Raw genomic sequence first — 16,675 nt, 5'->3', positions numbered from 1 at the left:
TAGCATCTGCCAAATGAGCTTCCTGTGACCACGAGGCCCTGAGTACTGTGTATACACCTAGCATAACAGCTGTACGGGGTGATGGTCAGTAACTGGTTTTTTAAAAAAGAAATGTATTCACCGAATTTTGATTTGTTCAATAAATTATTAAGTGAGATTTGATTTTTTTAACCTCTCAAAGGGCCACATACACAAGCTTAAACCATATATTTTGGTAAATTTCTGAATAGAAAATGCTCCTTTAAAAAGGTTAGGTAAAATAGGGAAGTAAGAGATAGAAACATCTTTTGAATTCAGACTAATTTGAACATTTTCTGCAATAAAGAATGTTTAGAATGCCATCTTGTTCAAATACATGACCACAGTTTTCATAGGTAATCAATCTGTTATTAGCACTAAATAGATGCAAATTGGGGAAGCTCAAGCCCCTGAAAATAGTTTATTCTTTCAGGTGGGTCCAAACCCCTCCCCCACAGTTTATTTAAGAAGCCTCACTTGCAAGTGATGGTGAGAGCGTATAGCAGCAGCTCCGCTCCAGCAAGTTCCAGTTGGTTGTGTCCACATTAATCAGATCCCTTTGGATCAAAGTCCTTGGAGAACAATGACTCAGTTTCAGGAAACAGTTAATACCCTTCTTCCTTCAACTCAACTGTTCTAACTTCTTTGAGGGCTGGCTCTTTGTGGGGCCAGGGAGGACTGTACAAGTTTCCCGACAGGAAGAAGCCGAGACAGGCTCTGAATGAATCCCACAGGAAGAGGACTGAAGGTTGTCATAAAAAATAGATGTGACACAATAAATGCAGGATGTTCCCTGGGGTCTTAATCTCTTCTTTCAGAAAACCTGAATAATTCCACCTGCTGTGCTGTTGTGAGGTAGAGGGGTGTGCATGTGTGCATGCGTGTGTGGGTGCATGTGCATACATACTCTGAATATTCATTTCCACCCCAACAATAGGATTTTTCCAAGACAAGAGTCCTCAAACTGTTAATGTCAGCCTCACCAACAACACCCTTCAGTCATGAGTTCCCTATCGACCCTCAACTCGGGCAGCCATCTTCTGTTGTCCTGCACACATGCTGGGCTTGGCAGGCTTCAGGAAAGCTTGGAGGGCACAAGAAAGGTTGAGATAAGTCACCAGTGCCATTGGTGTCCAATGCTGCTAATGTAGCCAGTGTTCGATGGACTCTACTCTAGTACTTAACTGTTTCTTTTACCTGGCATGGCTATTTTCTGCTTGGCAAACTCTAATCATTCCTCAAAAGCTAAGTCAGGATTTCTGCTCCAGCTACAGTAGAGTAGCTTATGAAAAAACTATGCTCTACTCTGAGAAAAAAATTTTTAAAGCTGGAATAAAAAAAATGTGTTTGAAAGCATCTAAAGACTAAGACAAAGTAGGACTTAAGGGCCAAGATTATGAAAAGAAGGGAACTGTAGAAAGGTAAGCAGTCATTCCCAGAGTCACTTCTACCCTCAGAGTTTTTGCCAATTCTTGGTACAGGAAGGGAGACTGAGAATAGGGCAAATAGCTTCAGCTAAAAAGCAGAAAAACCAGCAGGGCTTTTGGCAATTTCACAGGACTGTAGAGAGACAACATTCCTTTGGAGGCTGAGGCTGCCAAGGCAGCTAGGATTTGAGGGATCAGGAATCTGGAGAGAAGGGAACTAAAACGAAGTGAGCCAACACTTAGTGGTTTTCCTCTTTTAAGCATTTGTCAGATTCTTGAGTTACTTAATGCAAGACACTAAGGAGCTACGTAAAACGCCACTGAAAGAGTAGTATTTTCAGAAGTCTCACAGAGCTGAAAAAGTAAAAATAGGGGTTCAGAACTCACTAAGAAAGAGGAACCCTGGAAAGCCACTCCCTAGGAATAGGGGTAAATCAGAAGTAGCCTGAGCTTTACCAAAACTGCAGTCAAACCTCCATTCAGCTCAGTCCTTCATGGGTTTAAGGCGATCTGCCTGCATTCAGGTGGTCAACAAGGAACAGGGCAGAGCATCTCTGAGTGAGATAACATACTCCAGAACCACTGTACAATGTGTGACATTCGGTCAAAAATTCAGGCACACAAATAAATAGGACCAAGAGAAAAAATATACAACAGCAAAAGACCCTCAGATGACTTCAAAATAACTATAATTAAAATGTTCAAGAAAATCGATGACAAAAACCAGAATCTCACCAGAGACTGAAAATTAAAAAAAAAAAAAAAAAAGCAAACGAAACTTCTAGAATTGAATAAAATACAATAATTGAAACTTAGAATTCAATAAATAGGTTTAAGGCAGACTTGACACATTAAAAAGAGGATTAGTAAAATGCAAGGTCAACAGAAAAAACTCAGGCTACAGCATGGAGATGACAAAAAAAGTGATGAAAATAGAAAAAAAACACACCCCACAAAACATGTGAGACACAGTAATACATGTAACTGAAATTCCAGAGAGGAGGAAAGATACAATAGGGCAGAATGTTATTTGAAGAGATAATGGTTGAGAAATTTCTGAAACTGACAAAAGAAAATCAAACCCCACGACAATAAACCTATGGTGGGGTGTGGAATTTATATCCAGATATAAAGCTATTTCCAGACAATTAAAAATCTGTAATCAGCAAAGCTGTTAGCGTAGGTAGCTAGATATTAATAAAGGAAGGAAGCAAAGGGAATCAGACATAATCAACTGGGGAGCAAGAGCCATCTTGCTTCACCAGGAAGTCAGAGCTTCACACACTCCCCTGGGAACCACCCCATCCCAAGATCACTGGGGAAGGCACAAAACAATGAAGGGGGAGGTAAGCACCTGTGCAGCAGGAGCCAAAATAGCGACCTCAGAGGCCTGTCAGTGTAACCTGGAGACAGAATGGATTGGCCAGGGGGTGGTCCCATCAGAAGCCCACCCCCCTTCCTCCCAACCTTGAGAAGCTGATTGGTTATTTTGAATAAACTCTTGGTCCTTCCCAAGCCCAAAATAATCTAATCTCAGGGAACAAAGCCTTCTGTGTGTGTGTGTGTGTGTGTGTGTGTGTGCGCGCGCGTGCGCCTCCTTGGTAGCATGAGCTTGTCCCATTCGTTCTCACATTCTCTCCGTAGCAGCCCTGAGGGTCTAGCAGCCATGTAGCTGGCAGCCAGCAGGGCAGACTCTAAACACAGGCTCGGAGAGAGCCTGGACACAGCAGCACGACAACAGATTGCAGCGGGGAACAGCGCTAAGCTACCTGGACGGCGGCTGAGACGCTTAGTAGCCACCTATGGCCGGGAAGACCGCGTAGGCTCCAAAGGACTAAGCTTTAGTATGGCACAGGATGTCTGTACACTGGCCCTGATTTTCCATGGCAGGATGGACAGAGATGGGACACTGGGAACCCAGGGGCCACCTTCTATTTTCACCCAAATAAATCTTACTATCAAACCTCATCCTCCCTTGTGGGTCCCCAAAAATGCTTTTTCTTGTGACACGACAAGAACCCTACTTCCACCAGCAGTAAAGCTGCACTAAACTAAATACTGAATGAGTTTTTCAGTCAGAGGGAAAGTGATCTCAGAAAGAAACCATAACTCCATCAATCAGTAATGACACAGAAAATTTAAACACAATGGACTGCCTGAACCTAATAGACAAACACAGAAGATTATACCCATGAACAGAATATACATTCTTTCCAAGGGCACATGGAAGGTTTACCAAAACTTGGTCATAAACCAAGTTTCAAATTTTAAAAGAGGGTTTAGAGTACCTCTGTGGACAAAAAGGGGCCTCATGCTAACCTGACAAGCTCAGGGGAGGCCTATGTGGTGGCCTTGCAAACTCAGAGACCTAAAGTAACCACAAAGGGTGGTCCGAAATCAAACCTTTTTTTTTAACTAAAAGCAGTTTATGGTGGGTAGTCATGTGCTAGGCTGGTATCTTCTCTGACAAAGGTCAATCTTTACCTTAACTGAGCCAGTCTATTGTCTTTTTGCACCTACGATAACACATCGCTGGAATATCAAAGTAACTTTCCTTTTTTCGGACCCCTTAAAGCACAGGCACCGCTCTAGAGACCACAAATCCCCTCGCTGTCACTGAGTTCATTGTTGACTGGTAACTATCCTGCACCTACCTAAGTAAAAGAATTATGTCCATCTTTTTACTTTTTATCCAATCCCAGAGGTTTCTCTGCTTTGCTTTCTCCTGCCTCCCTAATCTATCACCAATGGATTTCATGTAACCCACTTACATCTCCTCTTTTGATTGTAATGCATAAAATAAGGTGCAAAACTGCCACTCTCTGGAGCATTATCTTAATCTGTTGAGATTTTGCCTCCCGGCAATTGTAGACAGTTTTGGCTCAAATAAACTCACAAAAATTCTTTACAGGTTTGAATGTTTCTTCTGTTGAAACCTCTAATCACAAAATTGAACTAGAAATCAATTATTAGAAAGGTAACTAGAAAATTACCAACTGTTTGGAAATTAAGCAATGCATTTCAAAATACGCTGAGTCCAAAAGAAATCAGAATTAGAAAAAATCTGAACTTAATTATAACGAAAATACAATGTATCAAAACTTGTAGGGTGCAGCTAAAGCTGTGTTTACAGAGAAATTAATACATCAAATGCATATATTAGGAAAGAAAGAAAGCTGAAACGGTATTTCACTATTCCCAGGATACAAGTAAAACCCTGCCCGGGCTTCTGCTGACTTCTTCCAGCTTCACCCATGTCTCTCTTCATTCATTTCTCTCTAGCCACACTGTCTTTTCAATTCCTTGAATGTGCTAAATTACTTCCTGCCCTGGGGCCTTGGTACAGGTAATCCTATTTGAAATGCTCTTTCTCCTTCCTTCCTCTGGCCAACTTCTCATTTTGCATGAGTCAACTGACTCCATTTCCTTAGAAGCCTTCCCAACTTCCAAGTCTGGGTTAGGGGACTCAGACATGGGCTTTTTAATCTAAACTTTGTCTTTCTTTCAGGGCTCATTATTGTAATCAGTCATTGTTTGGGCAATTGCTTTTTGTGCTATTAATTTAAAAATACTGGTCGTCATTCCCCAAATGCTACAAGCTTGCTTGCTGGTAGAACCGAAGCTGTCTTGTTTGTCATTACATCACCAGCACCTAGCATGGTGCCTGGCAAATAGTAGATACCCTATACACGTGTGTTAAGTAAATGTGTGAATACATGGACATTAATTAACCATCTAAGTACCCATTCAGTTTACTCAAAGTTGCTAAAAGAAGGAAACGCTCCAATATTATTGCTGTCAGCAGCTGGCACTTATTTCTGTAGCATTTACAATGCAATTTACAATCACTTTTAAACTGGGAGAAATCGCCCAATCAAGGACTCTGCCCCACCCCTAATGTTTAAGTACAATAATTTTAACTCTACACTACTGACTTTAATTTGTTTGGAAAAGGCAATTTAAAAAAAAAAAATTTTTTTTAGTAAACTCTATTTATTACATCTGTTCCATGGTATGTCAAGCTAGGTGTTGTAAAGGTGATTCAAATGACTGCCATTATTAGTAACAGTCTGTGGACGAAAAAAGGGCCACATTACTAAACCTGATAAACTGAGAGACTGAAAGTAACCACCCAGGATGCTCTGAATATTAAAATTTCTAAGTAAAAGCAGGTCTTGGCAGATAGTTAAGTCTTAGGCCTGTAGCTTCCTTACAACAGCCAATCTTTACCTTGGGTGAGCCTGTCTGTTATCTTTTTGCATCTATAACATACCTTTGAAATGTCAGAGGAATCCCCCTTTCCAGACCCCTCAGGGCACAACCCCCTGCGCCAGAGCAGGAGAGCACAGAAACCCTCATTGCTATCTGTTCCCTACATACCATCTTTGTGTGCCGTAAAGGTTAATTATTAACTATCCTCTACCCACCAATGTAAAAGAAGTGTCTCTCTGTTTTACTTTTTTATCCAGTCCCAGGGATTTCCCCAGTTTGCTTTCTCCCTTCCCCTTCATCTACCAGCAGATTTCAGGTGGTGCTCCTTACATCTCCTCCTGTGATTCTAGTGTATAAAATGCAGCAAAACTGCCATTCTCAGGAGCATTTTCTCAATTCATAGTTTGCTTCCTGACAATTGTCATCAGTTTGGCTCAAGTAAACTTGTAAAAATTCTCTACAGGTTTGAATGTAAATCAAACTATACCAACAACTGTAGACATCATAGGTCCACTTTCTATGTGGCATCTCACTTTAAAGTGGTTGCTCCTCTTTGTTTTATAGATGAGGAAACCTGAGAGGTTAAGTGACTTGCCCAAGGGCACAGAGCCAGTCAGAGAAGCAAGGCTGAGGTGTGATTCCAGGTCACCCTGACTCCAAAGCCCAGGAAGGCTTTTAGCTCCATCCTGCTGCCCATCTTACGTCCAGAGGGGGCCTTCAAGGGAGGAAGCAAAGACAAACAGAGGCTCCAAAGCAGTCTCAGCTAAGCTTGACCCCAGCCAGGCAGGTAACCAAGTGTGACCGTGGCCAACCTCTCTAGCTTCAGCTCTTCATCAGTGAAATGGAACCAACGATAGTAGATGGGAGCACACAGTTAAAGTGCCTGCAGAGGACCTATCATTTAGTAATGTGCTTAGTAAGGAAGTCATTATCAAGGGATGCTTCAAACAAACAACCCTTCACTTCGCTCAGACTAAAAATATACCTCATACGCCAGCTCCCCTTTGCCTTCAGAGGATATGAGAATGAGAAAGAATATGATGGTACAGTCAAATTCACTAAGCCAGGGACCAGGAGGCCATGAGTCCCAACTCTCAGGACGGCGGGCCGCATGGCAGGTGACCAAATGCATGTCCAGTACTAAAGCTGCCTGGCTCCTTCCCAGAGCTGCTTCCCCTCCTCCGATGGTTCCATGATCAGGTAAAGAGGGAGGGGCCTCTGGACTCGGAATCGCTGCACCGCAGACACTCCAGGGGGTGGGCCAGGGTGAGGAGCCAATCCTGATTTTGCCCTGTCCAGGGGTCACACTACTAGGAAGGCTGTCACCTACCTACCTCTGAGGTGTGACTGCTTCTCAACCTCTTTCTCTCACTGACTGTGATTCTGAGTATCTATGAGCCCCAGCTGAGCTGGATGGGCTCTCATCTGTGAGGACAGGGGCTTCTGTGTGTGGGGTGGCCAATATACCCGGCAAGGGCAGCTGGAACATTCCATTCCTCGGGGTCCACACAGCTCATGGTGCTCACTCACCCCCAGGCCCTGTGGGATCCCAATGGACAGGCACAAAACCCTTCCTCATCTCCATCTGCTGGCTGGAAAGTTCTTTTTCCCAGTCTCCTATTGCTACTCCAGGACTTGAACTCTTTGGGATAACTGGTTCTCTTTCCCAACCCCCCTGTTTAGTCAGTTCTACCACAATCTGGTGGTATTTACCCCAGCTTCAGGTGTCCTGTATACACTCTGAGCCTGTACTAAGTGCACTTCTGTCCCCTAGCCCCTCCTGGCTCCTCACATGTTTTTCATCAGCAGCCATGTTCACAAGAACTGTGTCACCTCCTAGTCACCCAAACCTTCTGTTTCCTTCTCGTGGTGCCAGTCCCAACCCCTCACCACTCCGCACTGTGACTGGTTTGCCTGGAAGTCACCTCAACTCACCCTTGAAAGAGACAGACCCACGAGAGAGGAGGAGGGAGTTGGTCGGAGCCCCCAGTTACATTACGAAGGTCTACAGGGTCCCTGGAGACCATCTTCACACAAAAGAACCTTCCCCACAGGAACCCCTCAGACCTTCCCGTGACCTGCACCCTAAACTAAGTGGAACTGCGTCTATACTGGACACATTGCAGCATGCACCTCCCATCCCGATGTTCTGGCTCTGAGGCCTCCCCACAGGAGCACAACAGACGGGGGACCGAATGGGGGACCAAACACTACCCTCAATGTTGTGCGACTGGAGTGAGCCGTCAGTGTCCCTGAGCCCCAGTCCTTGTGGAGGAAAGCAGGGGTCACCCTGAGTGTCAGCATACAAGAGCTTGTGGCACAGGGCCAGGCACACTGGGATGCCCACAGGGAGCAGACCCACCCCCTGACAACCACCTCCACAAATGGGGGACCAGCAGCACCCCTTCCTTGACTTCCCTGGGGGCCTGATGCTCAGCTCCTGGGCCAGCTCACAGGACACCCGGCCTAGATCAGCCCTGCCAATCTGCCGCAGCCCTGCTCCCATGCACAGGGTTGTTAGGGGAGAAGTGAGTGCTCATGTGGCCAATTACAGATGACCAATGGCTGCCTCAGAGCCAGGTGAGGGAGCTGAGTAACAGATGGTCCTCTGTGTTATTAGAGAAACTTGAAGTCAGCCAGGTGGTGGCAGGTTTCAAGCCATGTGTGGGAATTTTTACAAACACAGGCAAAGTTTACGAAGAACAATAAACAAATTCTTACTTTATCGTGCCCTCCATTTTCGAAGCTGCCTCATGGAACTGCTGGGAAGATAGTTTATACATCTCAGCATTCTACAAAGAGAAAAAGAGAACTGGTTACCAAAGAATGAAAATTCCCTCCGGCCCTGTCACGGAATGCAGCTGCATTAAAAGTGACGATGCTAGCCCTGGCCACGGAGCTCAGCAGGTTGGAGCATCGTCCTGAACACCAAAAGGTTGTGGGTTCAATCCCTGGTCGGGTTCAGTCCCTGGTTGGGGCACATACAGGAGGCAGCCGATATTTCCATTTCTCTCTCCCCTCCTTCCCTCTCTCTCTCTAAAACCAATAAAAATATATCCTCGGGTGAGGATTTTTAAAAAATTGAGAGATGCTAATTTCTTGACCAGTATCAAAGTAGACTGGTGACTGATTCACAGTTTGAGTCTAGCTCCCACTGTGGACCAACCACAGCTACAGATCCTAGAGGAGCAAAGGATGGAAGGACATGGATCCTCCAGTTTGGTGGCTGGCAACCCACCATCCAAGAGCAAATCCCGGCTTGCCACCTGGTTAGGTACATAAAGTTTTATTGGAATATGACCACACTTAGGATTTGTTTACACACTGTTTGTGGCTGCTTTGTGCTGCAATGGTTCAATTCAGTCTTGGTGACAGAGACTGCATCGCCTACAGAGCCTAAAAAATTTACCATTTTTAAAGAAAAAGTTTTCTGAGTCTGGATCTGGTCCAAGCCTTATATTATAGGTAGACTCTGCTGCCCAGAGAGATGAAGCGACTTACCCAAAGTCACACAGCAAGTGGTTGTGACAGGGCTACAGCCCAGGTGGTCTGATCCTGAGTCAGGCATGTGCCCTGCTGGCTGCCAACACCAAGGTGCTTCTTGGCACCTTGGTAACCATCTGCCCAGAGCCTAGCAGGGGGGTTCCAAAGGGATGTACTTATGTCCTTTCTGAGGTTACCTAGTGCATGTGCATGTACAGAGCCAGGCTGGTGTGGGGACAGCCAGGTTTGCAACAGGGTAGAGTTGGATTAAACCCCAGGGGCCACTGCAGTATGACTCTGGGTAAGTCATTCCACTTCTTTGTGCCTCAGAGGCAAGTTGCTCCAGGCTACATAGACCCAGAATCCAGCACTCTCCTCTTGTTTCCCCGAGGAACCAAAAGAAACACACCAGCTAGCCCCACCTGCCACCAAGATACACACCAGCTAGCCCCATCTGCCACCAAGAAACACACCAGCTAGCCCCATCTGCCACCAAGAAACACACCAGCTAGCCCCACCTGCCACCAAGATACACACCAGCTAGTCCCACCTGCCACCAAGAAACACACCAGCTAGCCCCACCTGCCACCAAGAAACACACCAGCTAGCCCCACCTGCCACCAAGATACACACCAGCTAGCCCCACCTGCCACCAAGAAACACACCAGCTAGCCCCACCTGCCACCAAGATACACACCAGCTAGCCCCACCTGCCACCAAGAAACACACCAGCTAGCCCCACCTGCCACCAAGAAACACACCAGCTAGTCCCACCTTCCACCAAGATACACACCAGCTAGCCCCACCTGCCACCAAGAAACACACCAGCTAGCCCCACCTGCCACCAAGATACACACCAGCTAGCCCCACCTGCCACCAAGAAACACACCAGCTAGCCCCATCTGCCACCAAGAAACACACCAGCTAGCCCCACCTGCCACCAAGAAACACACCAGCTAGCCCCACCTGCCACCAAGAAACACACCAGCTAGCCCCACCTGCCACCAAGAAACACACCAGCTAGCCCCACCTTCCACCAAGATACACACCAGCTAGCCCCACCTGCCACCAAGAAACACACCAGCTAGCCCCACCTGCCACCAAGAAACACACCAGCTAGCCCCACCTGCCACCAAGATACACACCAGCTAGCCCCACCTGCCACCAAGAAACACACCAGCTAGCCCCACCTGCCACCAAGAAACACACCAGCTAGCCCCACCTGCCACCAAGATACACACCAGCTAGCCCCACCTGCCACCAAGAAACATACCAGCTAGCCCCACCTACCACCAAGAAACATACCAGCTAGCCCCACCTGCCACCAAGATACATACCAGCTAGCCCCACCTGCCACCAAGATACATACCAGCTAGCCCCACCTGCCACCAAGATACATACCAGCTAGCCCCACCTGCCACCAAGATACACACCAGCTAGCCCCACCTGCCACCACACTCCCTGCAGAGAACTGTGAGAGCCTGGCCTGAGGGGAATGAACCCCTCCTTTGACAAACCGGAATAGGTGACAGATGCCCAGATCAGAGTCAGGTAGAGAAAGTGCCCTGCCCCATCACCCATCTGCAGGGAAGGTAACCAGGGTGGGGCAGGAAGCACCTCCTCTAGAACCTGTAGAACATCAAAGGTAGAATCTGGACATGAACAAGCCATCACCCCCATCCCTGTACCACAGCCTCAGGGAAGAGCCAAGTGGGAGATCAGCATGGAAGGGTGTGCCAGAGGAGGCACACCTGGGGCAGAGCAGTGTAGAAACTCTGCTCTGGGTGGTGCTGGGGTAAGGCCAATGCCAGGCTTCCACTCCCAGCTACTGAGTGAGCCTGGGCAGTCACATTGCCTCTTCCTGGCACATGTCCTCACCTCTGAACTGGGGAGATAGCCAACACCTCCCTCTGATGACCATCAGGCAGGCACATAGCTGGGAAATGAGAAAGCTCCCACCACAGAACAGATACAAAATAAATAGGGAGTTCTCCTTCCCTCCCAGCCAGGCTGCCCTGGCTCCCACATGTACCTGCTCACTCCCAGTTGTCCAGCACATCTCTCTCTGGAGCTGTATGTTTTCAGCCAAGAGATCACAATTTTGCCTCAACCAGGCTGACATTCATCTGACACTGACTGTTCTGGACCAGGGAGTAAGGACAGAGATGAGTGAAATTAGGGCCTCCCCTCCGCTCTTCTGTGACACCCTGGTGGGGACTGCTGAGACTCAGTGTGTACCTCCAATTCATGAGCTCTCACAGAAGATTGCACGATCCAGAGGCCCACGTTTTAACTTTTGCTTTGACATGTGCTGGCTGTGTTCTTTGGGTCACTTACTTCCTTGAGCCTTGATTCCTTGCTGTACAGGGTACTCCCTCCCTCACAGAGTGGCTGAGAGCGTGCCCAGTGGTTCCTGGCTCCCTATCCATGGCAGCCACTAACACTGCACCACAGAACTTTCTAAAGCTAACACGTGCCTTAGCTAAGCAACCCCCAACCGATCCCAATCTGTTTCCTTTCCCATGAGACAGCCTCACAGCTCAGGCCTTCTCTTCTTTGGAAAAGTGTCAGGTTCCCATCTTCCAGACCCCCCACTCATCAATGTCCCTTTCCAAGAGAGTATCCACGTCCCCAAAAGGCCCAGTGTGCTGTGGGCTGACAGAAAGCTCATTGCCTTTACGCTGACCCTGTATCCCCAGGCACACAAGCCTGCAAGGGTGAACTCAGTAAGAGGTTAAGTTGACTACAAGCTCAGAATGCACATGTGGTCAGCGAGATTTGTCACAGGAAGCGCCCACAGGCCAAGAAGTGGTTATGATTACCCCACTGCAGCTTCCTCTATTGTCTCACAGAATGACTCAAAGGAAGTCCCCTTCCTGCCCTGACTTGCCCACCCTGCCATCTGATCTGCCTGAGCAGACCTGGGACACACTGGCATTGTGGATGCCCCACTGTTGCTCCTCTGGTACGCAAAGGTCCTGGTCAGACTTTGGGAGTGCTGAGCTGGCTTCCTGTGTTCATGGCCATGTCCACCAGGCCTCCCTGAGGCTTCCAGAAAGCACCCAGACCCCTCTGCTGGCAACAGCAGGGCACTCCACAGACTCCTGGACCACACCACCATCAAGGGGCTTCTAGAAGGACTGGGGGCCACAGACATTCATACTGGGAACCCACTGAGTATTGAGACAAGTGTGCCTGCTCCAGGGCGACATCACAATTACAATAGACATTCGACCAGTCACCCCAGGTGACATAGAGGCACCAAAAAGGACAGCCTGGGACAGAGCATCAGCCTGGCTTCTAAGGAGCTGACCGAAGCCGAAACTTTTTTTTTCACATTAAATAATGTTTTTGAAAAAACAATATATGATTTAAAAAGGCAAAAGCAGAAAGGACAGGGGGTAGGTATTGGGTGACCAATAAGCCTCTCAACAAGCCTCTCAACAGCCTGGACCTCAGCACTCCCCCTCCTCTGCTGTGCAAGCCTGAGGGGGCTCACCTATGCACACCCACCTTCCAGCACCAGTTCTGACACGCCTCCCCTTATTCTTCACTTACTTCTCAGAGGCCTCATCCATTTTACCTGCCGAATAATACCTCGTGGTAGGACTTGGTGTCCCACAGCTCACTTTAGCAGTTCCCCACCATGCACTTTAGGCTGTTTCCCATCTTCTGCTATTCAAAACAGTGCTGAAAGGCACAGCATACCTCTGTACTCAAGTGAGCATATCTGATGGTACATTCTAGAAGTCAAATTCTTGGGTCAAAGGGTACATCCACTGTTAATGAACTGAGTCTTATAGGATGAGCAGAAATGAGCTAATAATGAGGGGGCCTTGTAAACAGAGGCAGCAGCAAGAGGGAGCATGAGGGCACCCCAGGGTAGATGAGGGCACCCCAGGGTAGATGCTATAGTCACACCAGGTGCAAGGGTGAGGGAGGAGCTGGAAAGAAAGTCAGCTGGGACTCAGCAAGGGGTGGGGGGCTGGGGTCTCCACTGCAGGCTCAGAGCCTGGATGGACCTCAGCCCACAGTCAATAAGTGGGGAACAAAGGTTTTCGGTTTTCTTTTTTTTTTAACCTTCGCCCAAGGAGTGAGGATATTTTTTCCACTGATTTTAGAGAGAGTGGAAGGCAGGGGGTTGGGGGGAGAGAGAGAAACATTGATGTGACAGAGACACACTGATGGGTTGCCTTCCACACGCACCCCAACCAGGGCGGGCTGGGGATCAGACCTGCAACCCAGGTATGTGCCCTTGATTGGGAATCGAACCAGCAACCCTCCGGTGCGCAGGCTGATGCTTTAACCACTGAGTAACATCAGCCATGGCCAAAGGTTTTACTTTTTAAGCAAGGGAGTGGTAGGGTCGATTTGTATTTCGGAAAGAACATTCTGGCAGCTGTGTGGGCAGTGAACTGCAGGACCAAGAGAGTGTCTGGGTTCCCACAGCACAATCCCATGACGCCTGTGCCTGAAAAGGAGGCCTGCTACCCATTCATAAGTTGCTGGGAAGTCATTCTGAAACGCACTGTACTGAATTTGCACACATTAATTAACACCCACTGATAGTGAACTGTTATTTCTGGGGAATTTTTCTTTCTCATCAGACTCTCCTGATTCCTGATTTTGGAGTCTTTTCCTCTGCCCTATAAATGGCCACCCCTCCTCCTCCTCCTCCAGCTGCTCTGTATGCATATCTGAAACCAGGAACCTGATTTCCATTAATTAAATCTGCCATTAAAAATTAAATAACGTGAGCAAGAAGGTGTGTTATCTCTACGGGTTTCAAAAGTCGCAGTGTTTCTTCAATTACTTCCCAAGCAGTTTTCATATTTCATACTGTCTGATTTCTCCAAGGGCCTGGATTTGCAAGATCAAAAGAGAGTGCAAGGGTGAGGGGAAGCACAATGAAAGGGGAGGACAGGGAAACAGTCGTGAAAGGCCAAGGAAATGGTCCTGCTGCCCCCACTGAGGAGCTGGGACACAGGAGTAGGGGAGGCCTGAGTTACCCACTAGCCCCATTCTTAGGGCAGGTGTGGGCGATGGGGACAGGAAGATAACCAGGCTCATTCTGATGGCCTGCAAAGGAGTGACTTGGGAACGTAGGAGCCCTGACAGGCACACACCTGCACTGGGTGTCATGGGACATGAAGATTCTACGAGGCATTTCTGCCCTGAAGACAGAGTGAAGGTCTAACAAGTGTGTCAGGATCAAGTGAGAGGCTGCTTGGGTCAGTGAGGATGCATATGGGCCCTGCAGCCAGGTGGGCTGAACTAGGATCCAGCTGCCACAAGTGTGTAAATGTGTGCCAGTATCCAGACTGGGTGTCTTGCCTCCTTGGCTTCTTGTCTATAAAATGAGGACATTAATAGCCTCCTTCATACAGTTTTGTTGGAAATGATATAGATGCCAATGAGATAATGCATACAAAATGCTCAGAACAGGGCCTGGCACATGGTAAACTCAACAGATGTTTTAAGAACTTAACACCCAAATGCATATCAACCAAGGAATACATCTGGAAGAGAGACCTGGGAGTGCTCAAAGAGTGAGGAAAGGTTCCTTCAGGATGGAAACTCCACAAAGGGAGGGATTTTCACCTGTCTTGCTTGCTGATCTATCCCCGGAGCCTCTAACACTACCTGGGACATATTAGGCCCTCGATAAAAAGTTTTAAGTAAATGGAAGGAGGGGTCAGAACCACCAGATCCAAAACCACGATACGGACATGGTCATTAGCTTAGTCAATTGAGAAGGTTTGCTGGGCTGCGACTCTGTGACCGTGTTCGGCTCTGTGGGCACCAAGGACTGAGCCAGGTTTGGACACAGGCCTGTGAGGGAAGCTCTGAGAGTGGGTGGAGCCCACCCAGAACACAGGGTATAACCACAGCTCAGGGCAGACCCAGGGCAGGGCAGAGAGGGGGCTGCAGGGGAACGTGAGCATCGGAACTTGGACCCTTTCCCTTCATAGAGCTAACAGTCTGGATATGGAAAAGCACAAAAACAATTCTACTTGGCACTAAATGCCATAAAAAGACACAGCGGGTTAAGGGGAGAGGAGCAACAAGATGCGGGCGGGTGATTTTAAATAGGTTGATCCAGGAAGGCCTCTCTGCTGGGGTGACTTGGGGTAGAGATCTGAACAATGAGACGAGGGAAATACGATTTGGGGAAAGGTCCTGAGGTGGGACGGCTTGGCGTGCTCTTGGAAAAGCAAGAGGAGCACGGGTGGAATACATTAAGATGAGGAAACAGGCAGTGAAAGGACACAAGGGCTTGACCACACACGCAGTGCCCATCTCAGGTTGGCAGGAAGCCACTGGAGGGTTTCATCAGTGGGTGATACAATCTGATTTCCATTCTGGAAGGATCAAAAATGCTATGTAATAGAGTCTAGTAGGAGGAGAGACTGGAAGCAGCCAGGCCACATGGAGACTACTGCAGGAGAGAAGGTGTGGCATCTACCTGGGTGTGCCAAACACACTCTGCACCGTCAGCAGTGGAGAAACAGACCCTACTGAGTGGGAAACATCCAGGACACAACCCGTGGAAAAGTCAGGAAGGCCGTGGGGATATAAACGAGCTCAGAGGAGTAGTGAAGTTCAGGCTATAAATTCCATAGCTTTTGCTGTAGTCTACTCAGGAAGTCTCAGCTGAATACCAAAATCCTCTTTGGCCCTCACCAGACCCCAGGTCCATTAATGATCGATTTCATTTAAATTTCCTCTCCCCCTTTGTCAGACACTCTGCCTCCAGAACTCTCCTCTTTCAAACCCTCATCTTGTGGTTCTCTCATTACCTGTCTGCTCCCTGCATTTCCTGCATTAGTAAATACCACCACTCCTCCTCCAACTCCTGCATGGTGGGAGACCTGTCAGTTATCACTCTTGGGGCGCCCATATCAAGCTGGCAACCAAATGTGAGTAACTCTGCCTCCTGCTTGTCTCTGAAGGCCTTTTGTTCCTTTCCATTGTCACTGCTTTCATTCAACCTTTATTATCTTATGAGTAGACTATTAGGAGGATACATCTTATTCATTTGCCACGCTAGTTCCCCACCATCTGCAGAGTGGCATCCAAGATTCCCCCTTTAAAATTGTCCTCTCTAAGAAATGACTCTGTCACTGCCCCTGATATGCTCGGTACTTCACGCCATGACTTATCATTTTCCAAGCCTCCATCATGTTCTCTATGCTGTTTTCTCTGCCAATTCTTCCCCATCCACCTGAGAGAAACTCTAATTCAGGCTTTGAGACCCAACAACAATGTCCCCATTACTGGGCAGTGTCATTCCTCTCCCATATCCCAGGCAAATTAATGATTCCCTTCTTGGTTTCCTGACTGAGACACACTGTTCTGCAGCACCTTCCACAGTGCACTGCAGTCATCTGCTAATGTGCCTGCTCCTTCACATGGACTGGGAACCTGTGAGCTCAGAGTCCATACTTGAATAAATGAAGGCGTTATTACTCAGCTCACTCTGATCTCTGGACTCTGTGATGAGGAGGAGTCCACATTCTCACAGTGCTGCCTCA

General features: G+C 47.8%; 1 long non-coding RNA gene across 1 annotated transcript in view; it reads right to left on the bottom strand.

The window, feature by feature from the left end:
• Nucleotides 1-16,675, bottom strand: part of LOC148092660 (uncharacterized) — a 91,645-nt gene that overhangs the window by 32,888 nt on the left and 42,082 nt on the right. The window contains exon 2 of the long non-coding RNA XR_015714795.1: nt 8,379-8,449. This is a non-coding gene — a long non-coding RNA (uncharacterized LOC148092660). The remainder of the gene's footprint in view (nt 1-8,378; nt 8,450-16,675) is intronic.

This window comes from Miniopterus natalensis, chromosome 7 (genome assembly GCF_054644295.1).
Source record: "Miniopterus natalensis isolate mMinNat1 chromosome 7, mMinNat1.hap1, whole genome shotgun sequence".
Taxonomy (NCBI): domain Eukaryota; kingdom Metazoa; phylum Chordata; class Mammalia; order Chiroptera; family Miniopteridae; genus Miniopterus; species Miniopterus natalensis.
The sequence above is the reverse complement of the archived record's forward strand: the minus strand, read 5'-3'. Positions and strand labels throughout refer to the sequence as shown.